General features: G+C 43.4%; 1 pseudogene across 1 annotated transcript; it reads right to left on the minus strand.

Moving 5' to 3' along the window:
• Nucleotides 1-438: 438 nt before the first annotated feature.
• On the minus strand, nucleotides 439-24583 carry LOC308528438 (glycine cleavage system H protein, mitochondrial-like; annotated as a pseudogene). The gene is made up of 2 exons: nucleotides 24505-24583; nucleotides 439-923 (listed from the first exon to the last, which is right to left on the minus strand). The product of its transcript is annotated as a glycine cleavage system H protein, mitochondrial-like (transcript).
• Nucleotides 24584-24611: the final 28 nt, after the last annotated feature.

Consider the following 24611-nt stretch of genomic DNA (forward strand, 5'->3'; position numbering starts at 1 on the left):
AGGAATTCTCAATACTATAATTATAGTCCGGCTTCAAAATCATAGGGTGTTGTGGAAAAGATGCATGTTGTGTTTATCTGCAATCATTAAGAAGTTAAAGGGCATTTTCTTCCAATAGCATTGTTGCAGGTTTTTTTTCCATGATTATTACTAAAAATTGCTATTTCAGATCTTCTATGCAGACCTGGCCAGTGTGCTCAGTGGTTGGATCATCAGCCTGCACACTCGATACCCAGTCAAGGGCACATAGCTTGGTAGCAGGTTCATTCCCATGTGTAGGAGGCATGTAATTGATCTCTCTCTCTTATCAATGTTTCTCTCTCTCTAAAAAAAATCAATGGGTTAACAACAATATCAACAAAATTCTTCTATCCACCACTAGTTTAAGACAACTATGCTTGGTCAAGCTGTTTCATACTTTATTTAGGGGTTCCATTTTCACTCCTCAATAGCTTTTATGTATTTCTCATACGCCTCTTCACTCATTGGTGCATCTAATCCTGAAGGGCCACTCAGTGTCATCTTGGTCAGCCAACCTTCTTCCCAACAAGATTTGTTGACAAGTCCTGAATTTTCTGCAAGAGCTTCATTAATTTCAGTAACTTCTCCTGACAGAGGAGAATAGAGTTCACTAGCAGCTTTCACACTTTCCAAAGCACCAAACACATCTTGTTTGTTCAACTGTGTCCAAGTTTCAGGCTGACGACACTAAGTAATATCTCCCAAAGTTTCCTGTGCAGAATTGCTGATTCCCGCTATCCTAATCCCATTGCCTGTGAATTTACCCACGGAGGGCCCACTGGGGCCGGTGTGCAATGTCCAGACAGCACCTGCTCTCAGGTCTCAGGGCCTCGGTGCCCAAGGCGAGGCGGGCGCCCACGTGGTGTGCAGGCTGCAGGCCACGGCCAGCACTCTCAGCGCCACTCAGAGCACCGTGTTTACAGGAGTGCCACTCTCATCAATCTCCTGACTTGCTTCTCCAGGGCAGTGAATCACATGGTGGTAGGCACTGCTGTGATCATCACCACAAACCTGGGACGGAGACCCTTTAGGAAGAGTCTGAGATGTTAACCTTAACCAAGTTTCATAGCTGTCAGTTAGATGGAGCTGGGCTTGGTAGGAGGAGAAGTTGGAGGGATTTGTCCTGGGTCCTCAAAACCTTTTAGGTGCTTGGGTGTTTCCTATTGAGTGGGTGGTTTCCCCATGCCCTGAAGTCTCCTATGCCTAGACTTGAGTTATTCCTGGACCTATATTTTGTCCTGGTTGCAAAAGCTCCACCTGGTGTCTTCTGAGCCTGAGACCTCTTTCCCATGATCTGGTTTCAGTCATCTTGCGGGGGACATAGAAATTAGAGCCAAACTTGGAGTGGATTTCATGTACTCAACAATCCACTCCATGCCAGTGACTGTCATATATACCAAAGGTGGCATAAAGGGTACATGTGGAAAGAAAAGCCTTCTGAGTAGGCATTGTGCCTGAGTAGCTGTGTATACACATATCTTTCTCTGTGGTAACTTCATTCCAGTCTTCTCGTGGTACAAAGATGGAAACCAAACCCCCAAAGTCAGTGCTGATTCATGAGTGAGATGTATCCTCTTGGGCTCGTGTGTATCCTTCATGATTATACAGGAACTTGCCGGTCTCTGGGATTCCAGACCCAGTATGTGAACCAGCTGGCCCTCATGCCAGGCAGACGGGTTCTCACTGGTGGGTGGCGCAGGTATTGGGGGAACCCCATGGAGCCTTCTGCTGATGGACCTCCCAGCTTGCTCTGTCTAGGGCTTGTGGGCCTACGTGGAGGGTTTCATCTTGCTCCTGGTGCCTTTGTTTCTTGCTCACAAAGTAGGCAGCTCCCTCATCCATGGAATGAAGATGGAGATAGTGACTTTGGTTCTTATAAAAGAGGACCTCACTGAGGGTTGGCTTCTCCCAGGATGATCTGGTATTCTCACCCTTTGTGAGGGCAGTGGGTAGTCTGAATGGAGATGTTTCCATCCTGGCATGACTGGTATGGCTGTTGGATCTTGGTGAAGGTGTGGTGACTAGCGTGGCACCCGCTCCATTTCAGAGCACCCCCTGCTCTATTTTGGCTCAAGTACGTAGCAGTGACATGTTATGAAGACTATCCCAGTTATAATGAGCAGAGCAAGGATTCTGGGGCAGATACAGAAGGCCGCCAGGGCAGAAAGCCCGCATGCCTAGCAACCAGCAAAACTGGAGAACAAGGACCTCCTCCCCAGGGTAACCTTTCTTCCCCTGGGATGTGGTTGGTCTGCAGCCTAACCCCCTGACCTTTCATGTTGCTGGTCATGTGGCTCAGGCCATCCCCTGACCTTTCCTCCCTGGCATGTTGCTAGTCATACAGTTTTAGAACCCCTTAGAGGGGAAACAAGGAGTCAGAGAATAGATTCACATGACTCCCTTACGATCCTTTGCATGACACTCCCCTAAGCTTTGGTTTCTCAGGACAGTAAAGTTACGACCCACATCAAACAATCTTAGGAACAAAGCCTCAGGTCTGTTGACCACAGAGGCAGAGCTCTGGTCAAACAGGGATGGCATTTAGGACTCAGTTGTGTTTCAGCTCCAGGCCCAGAAAAGCAGTAAAACCACATGGAGTGACGCCATGGCTGCCATCAGGACCAGGTGCGTGACTGGTCACCCCTACCCTAGCACCGACCAATGAGTGGAATCCACAGCCCTAAAAGGACACACCTGGAGAGCTTATAAATATTCTATTGAGATTCCCCCCTCCTCTCGCAACTCTCCCCTAAAATTCCTGGCTTTAGAAAACAGATAAAACTCCTCATGATAAAGGAAGCCTGTGGGGGCTCCCACTGGAGCACACATCTTTCTTCCATCTTTCTCAGGCACATATCTCTGTTCTCTCTCTATCACAACCAGGGGAGCAGTGAGCAGAGGCAGCTTGTCCTGGGCTAACCCCCTGAACCTGTCTCCAAGGGACCCTTTTCTCTGCCTTCCCATTGAGCTAACAGCAGCCCTGCCTTGGTTCACTTCTCTCCCTGTGACGTATTTCTCACTGAGTCTATGCCACCCTGAATGGTTCACTTCTTTCCTATAATATTTCCTAGAGCATTGTCTAGGCTCTCTCCTTTTGCTTGTTCCATCCCAAGCCCTTTCTTTGTTTCACTGTTCCCAGTGTTAATAAACATACTTTCAAAGTCACCTGGACTTATGTTGTGAAATCTTTCCTGCACAAAGTCAAGAACCCACACACTATGGGTTGGCCCAAGGCAGACCCGCCCCAGCCTGAACCCTTTCTGACACCAGGAATTGGTCTTGAATGGAGCTAGTTGACTTGTCTTCATCATCCTCTTGATATTGATGGTGCCCTTTGTCCTGACACATCCCAAACTGATATTATATACTAGAGGCCCAGTGCATGAAATTTATGCACTGAGCGGGGGAGGGGAGGTCCCTCAGCCTGACCTGCGCTCTCTCACAGTCCAGGACCCCTTAGGGGATGTCCGACTGCCAACTTAGGAGTGGGTCTAAGTTGAAAGACATCCCTCTTGCAGTCCATGACCACTCACTCCTTACCGCTCACCTGCAGCGGAGGCAGGAGAGGCTCTCGCCATGACCACTGCGCTTATCAGCCTCGAGCTAAGCTTCTGGCTAAGCGGAGCTCCCCCTGTGGGAGCACACTGACCACCAGGGGGCAGCTCCTGCATTGAGCATCTGCCCCTTGGTGGTCAGTGCATGTCATGGCAACTGGTCATTCTGCTTTTTGGTTGATTTGCATATTAGGGTTTTATTATATAGGATAGTTAAATCTTGTCTTACCTTGTGTTATTTGCTCCAAAAGGACTGTACCTATAAGTTGGAGAACAGAGACCTGCAGGTCCTGCTAAGAGGAACACCCTCACTAGGGATTATAGAGTTGGAGGTCCTGGCCCTGGATCTCTTTGACACCATATTGGGTCATTAAGGGGGCTCCTCCGATTGCTTCTTATTTGATAACTTTCAGTCTTCATTATTGGTATGGAAATCTATGGTAGGCATGCTGATGCTGGGAAATCAGATGACAATTACCATAGTCTCTTCAACGTAAGTCAGTTACCACAGTCTCCTGTATAACTGTTCTATGTTTTCCTTTCTCTTCATTTGTAAATGCATGTAACACACATGCAGGCCCCATTCTCCAGAGGAAGTTTAAAGGTGAGCCACGAGACTTCTATGCAGTAAAGGAAAGCTTTCTAAAGCCAAGGACTTTTCTATTTTGGCTCTGAATTTTAGTCACCTCTGAGAGTCTTGGCTGACTGGAATCCCTTTTCACCCTCAGGACCCCTAAGAATGAACTTAAAAAACAAAACAAAACATTTTGCAGCACTTGTTGTAGAATAGGCTTTGTGATTTTGCATTTCCCATGCTGATCTCATCTCTGGTGATTTCACTTCTGAATGGGAGACATTACTCACCTACTATTCTGATGCTGTCCCCTGATTTCCCAAAAGAATCCTCTGGATGGATCCCTGCTGCTTTTGCTTCTCAACTTTCCATTTCCCCGAGGGAAGGATCTAGGTTGGCCACTGGAGTTGAAGTCCACCCGGAATTTGGAGCCTGCTTGATTCTTATCTTCACTCCTGGTCACTGGATGGCAATGCCTTGCTTGGTCTCCATGATCATTGCCTAGCCCTTTTCAGCTCCCTTTTGTCCCCTGCTTCTTTGGTCTCCCTAGCTCCAGTCTCAGCTTTTCTCCCATTTCCTTCCAGCACCATGGGCTAGGAAGCTCCTAGGCACTGCAGAGCTATAATAAACAGTTCCCTTGGGAAAGGACGGAGATCGCCATAATTCCATTATATTGGGAATTCTGGATAAGGACATTAACTCTTCTTCTGTTTTCTCTCTAAATTAAAAAAAAAATCAGCATTAATTAGCTAATTGGCTTGATGAGAGATTGCTAGCATCTGTCAGATTGCACTCAGTCCCCTGCCCAGAGCTCTGGCAGATAACTGTTGGCCATGGTCCTTGAGAGAGAAGTGGTTTCCTTTCTCCTAGGGCAGTTCCCTTTTCTGTACCTCAGTTTCTTCTTTAAACACAAGGAAACAATATTAATGGGCATATAGTTAGTCACCTTTGCTCTCCTGGTTGTCACTTAACTAAGCCATGCCCTTGTTTCTGTGCATACACAGGCACGGACTTCAGGTGCCACATTAGGGCGATGTGCTTGGTGGTTAGAGTCGTTTGGGAGTTCTGTGCTTCCTCAGTTGACCCTTTCCTGAAGATGAATGACAGCGGAGCTCCATGGCTCTCTTTTGCCTTCTGATGAGTTCTTCGAAGCCAGTTTGCAATTGTGAGTTTTGCTCACTGTTTTCTTCAGAGGGAAAACTCAACCTCTAGTCATCTGTCTTTCTCTGCCTTGCCCCACTCTACCAGACAGTTTCTTTAATCGCCTCTTGATCCAGACATTTTTTAAAATGACATCATGTTTGGGACCAAGTACACCCCAGGATGGTCCCTGAAGGCCAGGTGCTCTAGTTTCTTTGGCTGGTATGTTCTCAGTGTTCAGATACGTGGTTGACATTGAGATGAACTCAAATCAGCAGAGGAGGGAATCCTCTCTCGCTGAACCAGGCACAGCAGCCCTCAGGAGGACCCATCTGGTCCCAGCAACACCTGGCTGGCCCTTTCTCTGGAGCGTTATCTTTCCCTGGAACTCCAGAGTAACCTCAGAAGTCTAAGGTCCTCATTTCATGCTTCCTAAAATATTCCCTCTCCCCGCAAGCCAAAGGATCAGTCTCGCATTGGTGCATTTTTAATGTCGTTCATTATATAACTGCATTTAGGGATAAGTAGCTTCCTTTCTTTTGGGAAGAGCAATCTGCCATTTTCCCACCTTCAATGTTGTTCCAACTTTTTTGTCGAAAGAGGTGCAATGTTGACTAGGGCAGGTATTATCCCCATTAGTGCCATCCTCATAGATGTATAAATGAGTATTGATTTCATATCCTCCCAAATATTCAAGTTTTTTTTTTCCTGTTCTAACATAATAATAAAAGGGGGAAAAAGGCAAAAGTGACTCATGGAAAAGTTTCCAACTTCATTTTTCCATGGTCTTTTCAGATATTTAATCAGAAATAGATATGATCCTTATGTAATTATATTTAGGGTCTGGATACAATTTTGTTGTTATAAAATATTGCATTGAACATTTTCTGCATTGTCTTTTTTTTTTAAAAAAAATATCATTATTGTCAAGAGTATTACATATGCCTCCTTTTTTCTCCCATTGACCTCTTCTAACCCACCTCCACCCCTATGCCAGGCCTTCACCACCCTATTGTCTGTGTCCCTGGGTTATGCATATATGCATACAAGTTCTTTGGTTGATCTCTTCCCATCCACCTCCACCTTCCTTCTGAGATTACACAGTCTGTGTTTCTGGATCTATTCTGTTCATCAGTTTATTTTGTTGATTAGATTCCACACATTAGTGAGATCATGCAATACTTGTTTTTCTCTGACTGGCTTATGTCATTTAGCATAGTACTTTCCAGGTCCCTCCATGCTGTCTCAAAGGGTAAGAAATCCTTTTTTATTGCTGCATAATATTCCATGGTGTAAATGCACCACAACTTTTTTATCCACTCATCTACTGATGGGCTATTTCCAGATCTTAGCTATTGTAAATTGTGCTGCTATGAACATAGGGGTGCATATATTTTTTCTGATTGGTGTTTTGGGTCTCTTAGGATATATTCCTAGAAGTGGGATCACTGGGTCAAATGGTAATTCCATGTTTAATTTTTTGAGGAAACTCCTTACTGTTTTCCACAGTGCTGCACCAGTCTGCATTCCTAAAAGCAGTGAACTAGGGTTCCCTTTTCTCCATATCCTCGCTAGCACTTGTCATTTGTTGATTTGCTGATGATAGCCATTCTGACAGGTGTGAGGTGATATCTCATTGTCGTTTTGATTTGCATCTCTTTGATGATCAGTGACTTTGAGCATTTTTTCATATGTCTCTTGGCCATCTGTATGTCTGCTTTAGAGAAGTATCTATTTAGATCCTTTATTCATTTTTTAATTGGATTATCTTCCTTTTGTTAAGTTGTATGAGTTCCTTATATATTTTGTATGTTAATCCATTATCATGTGTGATGTGTGTTATTGCCAAATATGTTCTCCCATACAGTGGACTCCATTTTCATTTTGTTGATGGTTTATTTTATTTTTTTGCTGTGCAGAAGCTTTTTATTTTGATGTAGTCCCATTTCTTTATTTTCATTTGCCTTAGCAGATGTATCTATAAACATATTGCTACAAGAGATGTCTGAGATTTTGCTGCCTATAATTTCTTCTAGCATTTTTATGGTTTCATGACTTACATTTAATTCTTTTATCCATTTTGAGTTTATTCTTGTGTATGGTATAAGTTGGTGGTCTAGTTTCATTTTTTTTTTCATATATCTGTCCAAGTTTCCCAAAACCATTTATTGAAGAGACTTTTTTTTTTTTTTAAGAATTTTTGTAATTTTATTTAAGCCAAACTGTGGACAGTAGCTGGGAAGCAGAATCTCAATGAATGAAGATGATGCTCCAGAGAATGGTGGTCTTCACCTTGTTTTATACATTGTAATCAAAGGAAGAGATGTAAGTGGGTTACATGAAATCCCTTGGTGACAGATTAGGGAGGTAGGAGGAAGCAAAGGGAGTGGGGTATCTCTGGGATTGCATAAAAAGTGAAATGATAGACACGGGCTTCTTTTACTTAGGTAAGTACAGAATAGCTAAGAGGCAACAATTAACAGACAGCAGTAACAATGAGGGAATTTGTGGTCTCTGCCCTGGTGCCTTGGTTGTGCCCAGAGGTCTGGAAAAAGGGAAGTTACAAGTTACCCTGACATTCCACAGGTATGTTATCTTAGATGCAAAAAGTCAATAGGCTTCATAAAGATCAAAGTTCATTTTGGTCAGAGGAGATATTGGCCTAGGACATGACTACCCACCACAGACTGCTTTTTAAGTAACATTTTTGATTTCAGGCCGTCCTTTGTGGTTACTTTAGGTCTGAGTTTGCACGGCCACCACACAGGCCTTTCCTGAGCTTGTCAGGTAGCATGTGGCCCCTTTTCATCCACACACCCTACAGTAGTCCCAGGCTGTTTGCTATGCCTGCTACCCTTCCTGTTCTGCCTTCCCCATTCTAGGCTCCTTCATACAAAATTATACTCTGGCCCTCCCTCCTTTTCCTCGACTAGATCCACTAATTCACAGTCCTCATTCCACAACCTGAGCATCGCTGGGGAAAACTTACATAATCCAGCTTTACATTTGTGACAACCTATCTCAAATGGTTTCTCAGCACTGCTCAGCAATCCTTCCTCAACCCCTTTAGTCTTGACTCCATTGTATGCTCTTGCCTCTTTTGTCAAATATTAATTAGCTTAATGGCCTGGGTTGATTTCTGGGGTTCCTGTTCTGTTTCATTGGTCTATAAGCCTGTTCTTGTGCCAGTACTAGGCTGTTTTGAGTATAGTGGCTTTGTAGTATAATTTTATATCTAATATTATGATCCCTCTGACTTTGTTCTTCTTTTTAAGATTGCAGCTATTTGGGGTCTTTTTTGGTTCCATGTAAATTTTTGGAGTATTTGTTCTAGATCTGTGAAATATGCCATTGGTAATTTAATGGGGATTGCATTGAATCTATAGATGGCTTTGGGTAGTGTGGACATTTTAATGATGTTGATTCTACCAATCCAAGAACATAGTATGTTCTTCCATCTGTTTATGTCTTCCTCTATATCTTTTTTTTAATGTCCTGTAGTTTTCTGAGTATAAGTCTTTTACCTCCTTGGTTAAGTTTATTGCTAAGTATCTTAATTTTTTTTGTTGCAATGGCAAATAGGATTGTTTGTTTAGTTTCTCTTCTGAGAATTCATTATTAGTATATAAATGCCACCAATTTCTGAGTGTTAATTTTGTATCCTGCTACATTGCCAAATTCATTACTAAGTCTAGTAGTTTTTTGATGGAGTCTTTAGGGTTTTCTATGTACAATATCATGTCATCTGTGAGTAATAACAATTTTACTTCTTCTTTTCCAATTTGGATGCCTTTTATTCCTTTTTCTTGTCTGATTGCTGTGACTAACACTTCCAGTACTATATTGAATAAGAGTAGTGAAAGCAGACATCCCTGTCTTGTTCTTGTTCTTAAGGGAAATGGTTTTAGCTTTTGCCCATTGAGTATGATGTTGGCTGTAGGTTTGTCATATATGGTCTTTATCATGATCTCTCTATTCCCATTTTGCTTAGAGTTTTTATCAAAAGTGGGTGTTGGATTTTACAAATGCTTTTTCTGCATCTATTGATATGATCATGTGATTTTTGTCTTTCAATTTGTTTATGTGATGTATCAGGTTTATTGATTTGCAAATACTGTACCAGCCTTGTATCCCTTGAATAAATCCCACTTGGTCATGGTGTATGATTTTTTAAATATATTGCTAGATCAAATTTGCTAATATTTTGTTGAGGATTTTAGCATCTATGTTCATCAGGGATATTGGCCTGTGATTCTCTTTCTTTGGAGTGTCTTTATCTAATTTTGGAATTAGGATAATGCTGGTCTCATAAAAAGAGGTTAGAAGTGTTCCTTACTCTTGGAATTTTTGAAGAGTTTGAGGAGGATAGGTGTTATTCTTTGAAGGTTTGGTAAAACTCCCTGTGAAGCCATCCAGCCCAGGGCTTTCATTTGCTGGGAGTATTTTATTTTATTTTATTACTATTGCTTCAATTTCATCAGTTGTTAATGGCCTACTCAGGTTTTCTGATCCTTCCTGATTCAGTTTTGGAAGAATGTATTTTTCTAGGAATTTGTCCATTTCATTCATATTGTCCAGCTTGTTAGCATATAATTGTTCATTCCTTTGTATTACTGTGGTGTCAGTTGTTACTTCACTGCTTTCCTTTCTGGTTTTATTTATTTGGGTCCTCTCTGTTTCTTGATGAGTCAGGGTAACAGTTCATCAATCTTGTTTACCTTTTCAAAGAACCAGCTCTTTGTTTTTGTTGATTTTTTGTACTATGATTTAGTCTCTACTAGTATGTCATTTATTTCTGCTCCAATCTTTATTATTTCCTTCCTTCTACTTACTCTGGGCTTATGTTGTTGTTCTCTAATTCTTTAAGTTGTAGGGTATAATAGTTCATTATTAATTTTTCTTTTTTTTTTTGAGGTAGGCCTATAGTTCTATGAACTTCCCCCTCAGGCCTGCTTTTGCTGTGCCCCATAGATTTTTAGTTTTTATGTGTGCATTTTCATTTGTTTCCAGAAAGTTTTTTTATTTCTCGCTTGATCTTGTTTAATAACATTCTATTTAGCCTCCATGTGTTTGAATGTTTTTGAGTGTTTTTATTGTAGTTGATTTCTAACTTCATTTTATTGTGATCTGAGAAGATGCTTGATGTAATTTCAATCTTCTTAAACTTGTATGGCAGCGGTTCTCAACCTGTGGGTCGCCAACCTGTGGGTCGCGACCCCTTTGGAGGTCGAACGACCCTTTCACAGGGGTCACCTAAGACCATCGGAAAACACATATATAATTACATATTGTTTTTGTGATTAATCACTATGCTTTATGTTCAATTTGTAACAATGAAAATACATCCTGCATATCAGATGTTTACATTACGATTCATAACAGTAGCAAAATTACAGTTATGAAGTAGCAATGAAAATAATTGTATGGTTGGGGGTCACCACAACATGAGGAACTGTATTAAAGGGTTGCAGCATTAGGAAGGTTGAGAACCACTGTTGTAGAGACTTGTTTTATGTCCTATCATGAGGTCTATCTTTGAGAATGACCCATGTGCACTTGAGAAGAATGTATATTCTACAGCTTTGGGGTGAAATGTTCTATAAATGTCAATTAAATCCATCTGATCCACTATGTCACTTGGAATCACTGTTTCCTCATTAATATTTTGTCTGGAAGATCTATATAGAGAAGTCAGGGGGGTATTACAGTCCCTTACTATGACTGTATTGCTGTCTATCTCTCCCTTAAAGTCCTTTAGAAGTCTTTTTTTTTTAAAAAAGATATATTTAGGTGCTCCTATATTGGATGCATATATGTTACCAGGGTTATATCCTCTTGTTGCATAGATCCCTTTGGTATTATGTAGTGACTTTTTTTGTCTCTTACGCTGACCTTCATTTTGAAGTCTATTTTGTCAGATAAGAGTATTGCCACCCCAGCTTTTTTGTTGTTTCCATTTGCATGGAAAATTTTTCTCATCACTTCACTCTCATCCTGTCTGAGTATTTTGTTCTGAGGTAGATCTCTTATAGACAGCATATATTTGGGTCATGATTTGTATCCATTCATCTATCCTATGCCTTTCAATTGGAATATTTAATCCATTTACCTATAAGGTTATTATTGATAGGTACTTATTTATTGCCATTTTAATTATTTATGCTTATGTTTCTCTATTTCTTCTTATTATAGGAGTACTTTAGCATTTCTTGTAACTGGTTTGGTGGTAAGTTCCTTTAGCCTTTTATTGTTGTCTGGGAAGCTCTTTATTTCACCATCTAATTTGTATGATAGCCTTGCTGGATATAGCAATTTTGGTTTCAGATCCTTGCTTTCCATTACCTTGAGTACTTCATGCCATTCCTTCCTGGTCTGTAGAGTTTCTGATGAAGGCCGGAAATCTGAAATCAAGGTGTTGGCAGGGTTGGTTCTTTTGGAGGCTCTGTGGGAGAAGCCATTCCATACCGCTTTCCTAGCTTTTGATGGCTGCTGGCCAGCCCTAGTGCTCCTTGCCTTGTAGACACATGAATCCAATCTCTGTCTCCAGATTCACAGGGCCTCCTTCTCTTTGTCTCTTTGTTTAAGATTTCCTCTCTGCCTTTCTCTTATAACACCTGCCATTGGATTAAGGGCCCATCTTAGATCTAGAATGACCTCATCTCAAAATGCTTAATTTAATTACATTTGCAAAGAAACTTTTTATCCAAATAAATCACATTTACAGGTTCTGTGAGACCCCCCAAGAGGGACCCTCACTCTGTCCCATAGATTGACGGCGACCCCAATCATCCGCAGGAGACGTCACTTGATGCAAACTGCAAGAGGCTTTATTCCAGCGCGCTGGGGCTCAACTCGTACTCAGGCAGGAGCAGAGGAGTTGGGCGCCCAGCAAGGGGTCTTTCAGCTATTTATATGCAAAAATCATACATTAGGGAGGGGTTGCATGCAGGAGGGTAAGAACAAAGAAATTTCAAAGGGTCTGGTTTGTGTCTTGATAGGGATAGGGCATTCCTGCCTGGTGTTTTTACAACCTGTTTATCTCAAGGTTGACTGAAGCCTTGTTTACTCAGCCTGCCCTTTGTTGGGGCTATCTCCTGGAGGAGCAGCCTTGAGAGGGTGTCACTCCCTTCTGTTCCTATCTCTAGTGGGGGAAGCCTAGGGAGTTGAGATGAAACAGGCAGCTAGGCCTGGCAGCTGGGCCTGTGCAGTTTGTAACATTCTTTCATTCCCCCATTTGCTTTTTGGTAAGTTCTAATCATGGAACTTCTGTCTCTAGACATTTCTTTTTGAAACTATTTCTCTGGCGGAGAGACTGGTATTGCTGCCTGAGCACTCGTACTGGCACAGCACTTATTCTTTCTCTGATAAAGATGACCAGTCTGTTTAAGATACAGGGCCCAAAAGTAAGAATTAAAAGCAATATAATAAGAGGACCCATAAGGGGGTGGATATGAGGGTCCACTGAGTCCTAGACTTCTCTATTTTGCCTGGGCTGTCTTAAGCCGGGTGTGATGAAGCCACGTCGGGATCCCGTCGACCTGACTGCCGTGGGGGTGGTCCTTTCAGTCCTTGGGTGGCAAATTTCTTTACCCAAACAGTGTCACCAGGTTGGAAGGGATGAACTGGATACAGGCAGATCATCTTGGACGTGCTTCTGGTCTGCTTGCTGGGTAGACTGTAAAACCTGAAAGAACTTGAGTAAACTGGTGAGATGAGTAGCACAAGGTCTGGAAGAGTCACTAGAATCTGTAAAGGCCCCACTGGTTTTAGGGCAGCCTCCTGGGCTGCTTTGTCTGCAGCCTAGTTCCCTCCTGCTTCTGGGGAGTTAGTGCCAGTTGGCCCATCGTCCTTGCTCTGCTCATGTCTGTCTAACTGCTTATTATATTACCTCAAGGATCCTGGCTCTGAATTTTTTCAGGGAAAATGGGTGTTGAATTCTCTTCTGTAGCTGCTTCGTGCTGAGGAGGGACAGAAGTTTCTCTCAGAGCCAAGAGATCCTTGCTGTCTGTCAGAGGGATGATGAGGCCTGGGCACAGAAGGAGGTGGGCTTGTGACCTGGCAGAGACAAATTGTAACAAATGGTCTGGTGGGAGGGAAAGAAAACATTTCAGTTTTAATAACCTCTGTTGAAATAGGATTTTTCTTCTTAAAACTCCTCTATGGCTATCAAAAAGCCAAATCAAGACCAATTTATCTACTGTATTCAATTTGGCCTGATGTTTGCATAAACACAAGAATGGTAACTGACTACCTTTGCTGGAATTTCATGGTTGAACCTTAATGTGCCCCATAGGGCCAGGAAGCCAAGCCATCCAGCTGCCATCAGGCCTGCCTGCAGTATCTGCTGCGTTAGGTGAATCCCTCACCTGTAGCAACTCCACCTGAGCCCACGCTCTAGGCTTTAAGGCCCATCTCAGTAGCCCTCCTACTTGTTGCGGCCCAGAGTGTGTGGGGGTTTCGCAGGGATGCAGAGGCATCCTTATTGCTCCCCTTCTACTCTGACCAACCGCCAGTGATGGTAGGGCATGGGCCTGACGCTCCAGCGCCAGCCATCTTCAGGGCTCTCGAGCAGGATACCAGGCTTTTCCTGTGGCACTTTTATTGGCTTCAAGTCTTCAGAGCTCAGACAGAACTCTTTAAAACATGATACTCCAGTCAAAGTTTTTGGTCAATAAAACCACTATTGGAAACCAGTCTTACTGAATTTATGCAAAGAAATGTATTGCCATGACTTATTAAGCATTGCCAAATTTCAGAGGAATTACATAAGGAGAAAAAGCCACTGACCTGCCGTAAGGTTTTCTGATTTTCCTTGTAACTGTTATATTTCTTTTATCATTTTTCCTAAGTACTTTGGCATAACTATTTACCCTCTGTTTAGGGAGGCAGAATGTAAATTATTTACTCTTTCTGACCTACTGGCCTGTATCATTTGATTAATTTTTTTTCAATATTTTTTTTCTCCTTTTTATTACATATACAACCTTTTTAAATTTCATACTTTCAAACCAGCCTTTAAACCTTCTTTCTATGTTCTTTAGAAATGCATAACCATGCCTTAGACCTTCTATTCCAAACAGGCTTTTCCCAGTTTTTTACAGTTGAGGTTTTGTGCCACCTCTGACATGGGCATGGTCACACAGGCCTATAAGATAGTATACAGGCTGCCAACTGTCAACTGTCTCTCGATAGAGACTAAAACCTGATGGGTATTCTCCTTTGCCCAGTTGGGCACCTGCCCTCTTGGCAGCTAGACACCCTTTACTTTTGGAGTTCACCCCACATAGTCCCCTTCCAGGACAGCTAACACATAGCTATAGCAATGTTCCTCAGTGTGGGAGACTGGACATTTGCCAGTTACAGCTACATTTAAACCTGTAAGAGAATTGAAGGTTAATACAACACATTAATACAATGAAACATAATATTGGCATCATGGCCTCTTCAGGCAGTCAAATCCTCCGCTACTAAACATGAGATATGGTAGGGCTATACAAACATTTTAGGGAGGTGACTAAAGTCCACTCTTTCACCTTTCTATATAAGGTAAAATTGTCCTTGTCTTTCTGAAGCCATGTTTATGAAGATGCAGGCATCATCTGAGTCTATTATACAATTTTCTTAAAATGTATTCTGGCACAGGAGAAAGTTGTTTTGCTGTACAAGGTAGCTTAACCCCTATACAACTGGGCTTGGACCTCTGCCCAGCAAACTGCAGTCTATAAGTTCAATATGCAGCCTCCAGTTCTCCTAACCCAACGAGGTTTCAGCCAGTCTCTGAGTCAGACTCCTCCTCTCCTGGAGAATTTCAAAGTCCTGATAGTTCCCAGGTCCAGGGAGAGTGCTTTTTTGTTAACCCTTAGGGCCCTGCTTTTTGCCTTTTTACCAGTTCCCTTTGTGGCAGAGCAGCAACCAGGCCTCTTTCAAGGGAGTGCACTGGAAGGAGATATTAACCCCTCCTCTTCCAGCAGCAACAGGTACTAAACCCTTTCAGTACATTTGCAAACAGGGAGCTTTCGCTAGCTCTATCCACAGCTTTCCCTACTTGTCTCGCTGCCGCTTCTTCTTTCAGGGCAGCGGGCAGCTCAGGCATCCAGCCCCCCCTTCTTTGACCTGGCTCTCAGGGGCTGAGTCTGCCTAGTAAACAGTTCTAAACTTCTAAATCACCAGGGCGGCTGCAGATTTATGGTCTGTTTCTCCTCCGCTTTTCTCCTGGGAGTTTAGTTTTTAATGTATTAGAATTTGTTAATTCTTAGAAACCTTAATCTTTTAATGATTACCAAAAGTGAACAGTCAGCAATTTTAGATTAATATTTATGAACACATTTTAAAGTACTTTTATTTTTAAGATATATCTAGACCTTTTGTGACAAAACTAAGAACAGGTATCGGTTTAATTTAGCATTGGAAGGGTTAAAAGAATAAACCAGGGCAGAGAAAGACTGTGCTTACAGTTACTTTTTGTAACCTTGAAGTTCATTGATAAGACCTGTTAGGTTTGCAGCCAACAGCATAACTGCCAACCCTCCCCCGCCCCACTTCTCTCAGCCCAGGCTGCTTTTTCTCATAGATTTTTTTCTTTTACTCTTTTATAAGCAATCTTGGAATTACAGCGATTTACAACCCAGGTAAGAGCAACTGATAGACAGAAATTTATATTAACTAAGTGGGCTGATTCCTTCTGTAGTGGCGAGCAAAAGACTCTGAGAACTGCTAGAGATTCTTGCAGCCCACCGCGGGTCCAGTCCAAACGTTCAGCCAGATGAATTAACAGAAATGCAAAATAAATCAAAGTAACTTTCACTTTACACAGACTAGTAATGAGCAGCCAAAATAGATAAACACTCGTATTCACACTCTCAGTAGACTAGCCCAGACTGGAGCTGAGCAGATGAACAAAACAATGCCCAACTCCCCAGACGGGCGTGGGGGCACTCCTGGCACCCATGTCCCAGAACAGAATTCTTGACCAACGTTTTGGTGAGAACCTACCGGAGGAGTTAAAACTGCGTCCAGTCCCCCCTCTTGGTAGCAAATTGGCTAGTTCCACACAAACAAACAGCTGTTCACTCAGTTCACTCATGCTTCCTCAGTGTTTTAGCATTCATTTTAATTTTACAATTTCTATTGTATTCCTTAAAACATTTTTAAGAATAACCTTCAAAAATGCAAGACATAAGTTTTTATCATTTGAATTCAATAAGCTTCAAGGTCCCAAGTTCTCAGTAGTTCTGGAAAACCACACCTGAGGCTGGCAAGCAGGTTTGACCCAGCCCTTGACTTTAAAACGACCATAATGCTTAAAGGAGTAGTTTGAGTCTGTCCCATAGCGTCCGTCCAGTGAGTCCACAAAATCAAACAAAAGAACACAAACACCAAACAAACAAAGACACCTAAGAACAGCCTTCCGACCCCGCGGAAGAAAAACTGAAAAAAAGCCAGATGGGGGCTTTTACACCCCCCACATGGGGGCTTTTACACCCCCCCAAACGGGGGCTTTTACACCCCCCCAAACGGGAGCTCAAGGCGTCCCTTGACTCCCCCTCCTCCCTTGGGGCGTCCCCCAGGGCTGCAACCTGTGGTCCTCCAGGCACGTCTACCGACCACTGTTCGGCCACTCTCACGAGTTGCCGAACGGCTGCCAAACCGAAAGCGCGCACTCAAATCCAGACTGCTTGACAAACACAAGACAAAGACAAACAACTTGGGGTACCCCTTCTTACCTCCAAGGTCGGCTCCGCGGATGAGGGGGTGGTCGTCTAATCCCGGACGAGCCCCCAAATGTGAGACCCCCCAAGAGGGACCCTCACTCTGTCCCATAGATTGACGGCGACCCCAATCATCCGCAGGAGACGTCACTTGATGCAAACTGCAAGAGGCTTTATTCCAGCGCGCTGGGGCTCAACTCGTACTCAGGCAGGAGCAGAGGAGTTGGGCGCCCAGCAAGGGGTCTTTCAGCTATTTATATGCAAAAATCATACATTAGGGAGGGGTTGCATGCAGGAGGGTAAGAACAAAGAAATTTCAAAGGGTCTGGTTTGTGTCTTGATAGGGATAGGGCATTCCTGCCTGGTGTTTTTACAACCTGTTTATCTCAAGGTTGACTGAAGCCTTGTTTACTCAGCCTGCCCTTTGTTGGGGCTATCTCCTGGAGGAGTAGCCTTGAGAGGGTGTCACTCCCTTCTGTTCCTATCTCTAGTGGGGGAAGCCTAGGGAGTTGAGATGAAACAGGCAGCTAGGCCTGGCAGCTGGGCCTGTGCAGTTTGTAACATTCTTTCAGTTCTGAGGTTTATGACTTGGACATGAATTTTTTTTCTGGGAGGTTGGGGGGCACTACTCAACCCACTGTAGTGCCCGAGGTTTTTATTGGGGTGTGATCACATAAGCAACATCTGCCTAGCATGCTTCCAAATTCCAGACTCCCCAGTGAAAATCAGGTGTTGGCTATAAATGCCACTGTTTGTATGAAAAGTCTAGGCACATTGAGCCTCCCTTATCAGTAAGGGAGTTATTTGAGGGCCGAGTTTCCCAGATACCAGCTCAGGGCCGATCCTACAAGCAAGGCTCTTCAAAAGATGTCAACCTCAGGCCTGCTATACTAGATCTCTTCTGTACAGCCTCCTCCATTCCCCAGTACCCAAGGCATCTTTACAGCAAAATTAGGACCCTCTGATGCAGGACCAACCTGCAGTACTGACTTGAGTCACACTCTCTAGGAGCCCTAGACTTAGCTAATTAAAACAAGTCCCATTAATCATAAAGATCTGTGTTAGAAAGCTTGGTAGCTTCCTCAAGTGATGCACCTTCCTCACCTTGCAGCTTCTGGCAGGAACCACAAGTTAGGAATGCAATTAGTCTCTGTAGCAGCATTATGGAGCCAGTCAGCTCAATTTCACATGGTCCCACAAGAAAACAAATCCCTTTCTGCGGGCATCTGTGTGTAACTCAGGCCTGCCCGCATCCACAGTGATTGACAGTTTATAGCCCCATGGAGGGCTGTTCTGAATCTGTAACCGTCCCAGTCTCTGAGTCCTATTCATTGCGCGGTGAGATCCCTTCTGATTTCGGTTCAGCATACCTAGTACTAAGGCTAAAGAAGCCCAGAGTAGTTGGTATAAGAGTTCACCTTAGAGTCGGGTCCAGGCAATTAGGATCTGGAATTCAGGATTCCAAAAATGCCAGCCACCAGTTTTCTTCTGCAGCAGCAAACTCAAATCACTGCAGGGCCAGACAGCTGTGTTCAAAATTCCAAGTCACAAGGCTGTCGTAAGGCCCTTTTCACCTGGTCTGAGAGTCAAAATTGACCCACTGTAAAAGATGCACATCAGACAGGAAAAATCATCAGCCTTTAAAGGTCAGGCCGTTGATTTCAACAAAAGCTCATTAGCAAACTAAGAACTGCTTTGTAAAACTGTATTTTCATCTGGAGCTTGCCTCTATGTTCATGTTGTTACTTTTTTTTTTTTAAAGAGACTCTAATAAACAAAAACCATAGCAGGAATGATCAGTGATTGTTGAGGTCCAGCCCCAGCAGGTCCAGGGGTTCCCCAAGGTGTGGATGGAGTCGGCGAAGAATGAAAGACACAGAGGCAGCGGGTGATCATCATGGAGAGGTTCCTCCTAGCCAGGTTCCTCCTAGCCAGGTTCCTCTCTTTATTGTCCTCTTACATTTGTATTTATACTATTTGATCTTAACCCTATCCATTCTATCCCAAAGGTCAGGGCGTTTCTTATCTCCATTCCAAGGTTACTCTATTGTTCTATTAAGCTACAAGGAAGTAACTGAAGGAGGTTATTCTAAGTAAAGATTATGTAGCTTAAGCGTGATTGTTCGTAGTTAAAGTGATTAACTACCCACCTGGCACTTAGTTAAGGGGTTTTACTGATAAAAATCCTCACCTGGGGAAACAACCTTTCTCAGAGAGGTGGTCCTGTTTAAAACACATAGCGTTAAGAGGGGGAGCAACCATATTAAGAACAGTATGCCATATACGCCAGATCCCTTGAAACAAGCTGTGCAGATGTTTCTTCCCTGCAGCGACTGCGTCAAGCAGCAAGAGTGGATCAGCTTCCAGCAAGTGATGAAGATTTGTTCTGTTTCCATGGCTCAGAGTTTAAATTTCAACTCACCCACTCATGGCAAAAAGCCAGGGAGTTGTGTGCCGCTACCTTTTTTTCCCTTTGCAGCTTTCTCTGATTGTGATCTTTCCTTGTGAGCATTTATGAACTTATAACCTGAAAGAAAAGGGGGGTGACCTGGCAGACCCAATGAGCTCAGGGAACTACCTGGAAGGCCTGACAAGACAGTAGCTGTTGTTATAGGGCAGTGGTCGGCAAACTGCGGCTCGCGAGCCGCTTGCGGCTCTTTGGCCCCTTGAGTGTGGCCACGAAGTTTCAATCGCACTGTACGTGCGCGCCCGCACATGGTATTTTGTGCAAGAGCCACACTCAAGGGGCTGCAGTTTGCCGACCACTGTTAGAGGGGATGTTCTGATCATAAAAATTCTCAGCTGAGTGGGTTATAATGGGAAGTCACATCCTAAGGCTTTTATGATAGATTAATCTTTTCCTTGAGCGAGCCTTGTCCATTGTTTTTGTGCCTCTAGGACAACATAACACATCAGAACGATCTCTTCTCCAGGCCTCTAGCATAAACACCCTGGTACCCGAGACGAAATGACTCCATCATTCCTCACAGTTATCTTCTACACGCATATTTCTGTAGACTGTATGTGTTATATGTTAACTACCCTGCACCACCAATGTAAAAGAAATATGGATCTCTCCATTTTGCTTTTTACCCAATCCCAGGGATTGCCCTGCTTCACTATCTCCCACCTCCTTAATCGGCCACCAATGGATTTCGTGTAAACTATATTGTTGTAATGAACCTAGTTTATTAATAACTGGAAAGGAGCAAAGGGAACAAATTCCATAGGCATGCCATTTGTGCAGCATTGCCAGGAAGCTACAATGTAGACCCATGCCCCGCATGGTCTGGGTGACACAGGGAAGGTACTTCCTGTCAGTCACACCTGGGAACAGACCATTGGCCAGAATAGGCATGGTCACTGCAAACTCTGGAAGACTGAAGACAGGTAAGCTCCTAAAGAAAGGAATTTGCTCTCTTGGTTTGCAAGGTACTCTTGGGATTCTTGTTGCAGGGGTTGCACTCTCTTGGTTCCCCTGCATTTGCCATTGGCCACATGCACACCCCACACAATGGACTAATGGACTGCAACTAGCTTAATGCTAAACTGGACCCCGTTCCACCCACCAACAGAAACGCTGGACTCTGCCTCTGCTTCTAGCTCTGCTGAATCCCCAGCTGTACATCTTCCAGGACTGGATGAAGGGAGACGGGACTTTACAAACCAAGGGATGTAATTCCACACAAATAAAGCTTTCTACCACAACTCATCCTTCCATGGGGCCTTTGGAAATTCTTATTCCAGCGGTGCCCTAAGAACCCCACTCCCACTACAACTGAGAAAGACCACCCATGCTTTTCCCTCATAACATAACCTTCCTTAAGTCTTCTCCTTTGAGCCTAACGATAAAATAGGAGCTGCAAAACTGCTACTCCTCAGAGCATGTTCTCAATCCTTGGAGATTTTGCTTTTGGGTTTGGCCCTTAGCTCTGACTCAAACTCTTTAAAAGTTTTTTTAGCTGTGGAATTTCTTTCATTGACAAAGAATATGCTTTTAAAAATAAATGCTAAACAGGCTGGCTGGTGTGGCTCAGTAGTTGAGTGTTGACCTATGAACCAGATCATCACATTTCAATTCCCTGTCAGGGCGCATGCCCAGGTTGTGGGCTCCATCCCCAGTAGGTGGCGTGCAGGAGGCAGCTGATCAATGATTCTCATCATTGATAATTCTATCTCTCCTTCTCCCTCTCTGAAAACAACAACATATATATATATATATTACTATATATCTATATATATCTACATATATATATTAATATATATATATTACTATATATATATATATATATATATATATATATATATATTTAAATAGAATGCAGGCAGATAAATGGTGGTAGGGGGTGAGGATGTTGGGGGGAGAAGGGATTGAGAAAAAAGAATTCATGGATATGGACAACAATGTGGTAATTGTGTGTGGGGGGAGGGATTTAGGGGGTCAAGGTGGAAGAGGGAATAGAGGGGATAAATGGGAAAAATAAAATAAATGCTAATCATACATAGATGAAATAGCCACAAAATACAGTCATTTAAATTTTTTTATTTTTTTATCGCAGTTTTGTTCCATGCCTAACAGTATATTCAGCATTTATGGGGTTAAAATGATAGCTGCTGGGAGATCCCAGCTGGAATGCCAGGAAGGCAGGTGCCATACCAGGGCCAAAGAGGAGGCTTGTATGCTCCTCCCTTTAGTTTCTTCTGCCCAAAGGTGAGAGCAGCTGAGCAGCTCATTTTTATTGTCCTTGGCCCATTCAAAACCCACCCTTGGATATATTTGCCCCTTTCCCCCTGCTACCAGGTGGATAACACAAAAAGCAAAAACATCACCCGGGCTTCTCCTTTTTCTGCATTTTAGCCCTCCTGGCCAAAAGGAGCCAGGGGATTCAATGAGCCAAGTCTTCTGGGCTTGGATCTGTTTCCAAATTCCATAGGGAACTTTTACCTCTCACAAAAGATTGCAGTTCAGCTGCTTTTTTTTTTTTTTTACTCTGGGGTAACTCCATAACCACCCAGTCACAAGGATTTCATTATCTCCAGCCATCTCTCCTCCCCTCTCCCCCCCCTCCTACAAAAATAACACGATAAGCATATTTTAATGAGCTGGAGTTGTTCTAATGTATCCATGCCAGCACTGCTTTATGGATCTTCAAGGCCACACTCATTTGGAGAATCTTTTGAAGCACTCATGGAACTCAGCACATAGTTGGACTCATGATAAAGGTCTCTTACAGTGAAAGGATATAATGACAGAATCATTAAGGGAAAAATATACTAGTGGATTCTGGAAAAATCCAGGCACAGGCTTCCTTACACTATTTCCCTCTCATAAGGAGAAAGAACATACCAATTTATTTTTGCAGCAAAATACATAGAACTATGTGTGCAATATTTCTGCCCAGGAGAGCCTATTAGAGAATCAGATTTAAGACTTTTCCTGGGGGCTGATCACATAGGCATCTTCTGCTTAGCATGTACCCAAGTTCCAGACTCCAAGAAGGAAAGCAGATGTCCGCTCTAAATGACATTGTACAAAGGGTCTGGTTACCAGGACTCACCTTTAGCAGGACTGATTTAGGAGCCAAATTCCCAGATGCCAGCCAAGGGCCAACCATGCAAGTAGGCCCTTCTGCAGTTGGCCGCCTCAGACCTGCTATGGTAACCCTACTCTTCACAGCTGCTGAACTGGGAGGTGGGTTGTCCCAGATCATGACTGAGAGACTGTCTTTGCCTCAATGTCCCCTCCCCTCCTTGGTCATGCAGTTGCACTATAGAGCACATGGCCCAGTTCTGCACAGTAGCTTTTTTTTTTTTAACCCTCTTTTTATGACAGGAGCGTCCCCCATAGCTGTTGATTTCATGCTGACAGACCAGTGTATGTCCCTGGGGGTGTGTGGAGAAGAGGGGTTTTATTCTAACTTCCATCAGCCTCTGACAGACTTCTGACCCAGAGCCCGGGAGGCTCCACCTTCAGCCTCACTGACTGCTTTGAGTCCTCGTTCACTTTTTCTTCTACAAAGATATGGCTGTGTGTTTTAGATTTTCTTTATAAAAAAACCCCGTCATCTGTCATTGCTATTTGTTTGGAGCAATGCATGATGGGTAGGGGGAGGCTTAGACTGTAAACTTGGAATGCCGTCTTAGTCAGCAGGTGCTCCTGTACTTACTTTCTATCTTATTTCAGCCTTCCCTCCGAAGATTCAGGACTGAGCCCAGGGGGCTTAGCTGGCTTGGAGGATAAACTCAGCGAAAGATACTGTGCTTTACTCAGAATTGCCTTTCACCTGTACTCTGGCCTCTTGTCCTTGTGTCTCTTTCTTTAGGATGAATTGTTCCCCAGGAGGCTCATTAGTGGGCCTGTCTAGCACTGCCTCTTTCTGAGAGGAAACCCAGCTTAGGTTGCTCAAACCAAGACTTCCCTTCTGCTAATGCATTTCAGTCAAACATACGACTCAAAATGAGACAAGATCAGAGTCTGGGCAGCCCCATCGTTTCCAGAAGTCATTCTGTTCACTGAAGGGAAAGGCAAATGGCTAACCTGAAAGTCAACTGTGAATTCATTCAGTAACAACATACAGGGGTGGGAAAAGTAGGGTAATAATAATTATAATAATACCATAATACATATATACATACATACATAACACAAGAATCAACTCTATGTTTCGCATACTCACAAATGTAAACCCATTTTGCCCACCCCTTTATATTTTCATTACTCAGCATCTGTTCCTCCAATTCCTTTTTGAGAAGTTATCTCCTTTCTGTTATGTGAGCAATCCTGGCAGTACAATCAATATAGCTGGGTACACTTTTACTACAGAAGTCAAAGGGGATTTGGGGCCTTTTTGTTTTTCCAGATCCTTCCTGTCACCACTCCGGCCCATCGAAGGGTTTAAGGGATCTCAGCTCAGCCAAAGAGTTGCTCTCTCCTAGGATGGGTTGAGGCAAGGACTGAAGAAAAATGACTTACTTTTGCAGCAGCCCTGGGTCAGCAGCTAAGCCATTCTCCCCACAGTGAACTCCTATATGGTCTAATCTGCACTGAGAGCTGAACGTGGCACTTCAGGTAAGATGTCACTGCTATGCGCTTCGTGATTTCTACTATCGCTTCATGAGCTACATTTCTCTGACATTAAGATATTTACCTTTTACCTATAGCCATTCAAAGTAACTATATTGCTTCATACTATTGTTATGAATGCAAATATTTATCTATCCCTCCCTCCCTCCCTCCCTCCCTCCCTCTCTCCCTCCCTCCCTCCCTCCCCTCCCTGCCTCCCTCCCTCTCTGCCTCTCTTTGTTAAGAAAATCTGCAAAGCATAATATACTGAAGCAGCTGATTTTTTAAAACCCCCAACTCTTGTGATAAAGAAGCATCAATAGGTTGCCTCCCATATGTGCCTCAACCAGGGTTCGAACCTACAATCTTTTGGTGCTCTGGACGGCACTCCAACTGAGCCACCTGGTCAGGGCACAAGATGGTTTAGAACTTTGTTCCTGTCACCTGTCATCTTGGCCAGCTTTGTTACCTGAAATTTTGCCAGTTTGTCAAGTTTAGGTGTTGAGGTGATTGAAGTCGTCATGCTGCAAGTGAAGTGACACACTGAATGG

This window comes from Myotis nattereri (genome assembly GCF_964212035.1).
Source record: "Myotis nattereri genome assembly, chromosome: 12".
NCBI lineage: Eukaryota > Metazoa > Chordata > Mammalia > Chiroptera > Vespertilionidae > Myotis > Myotis nattereri.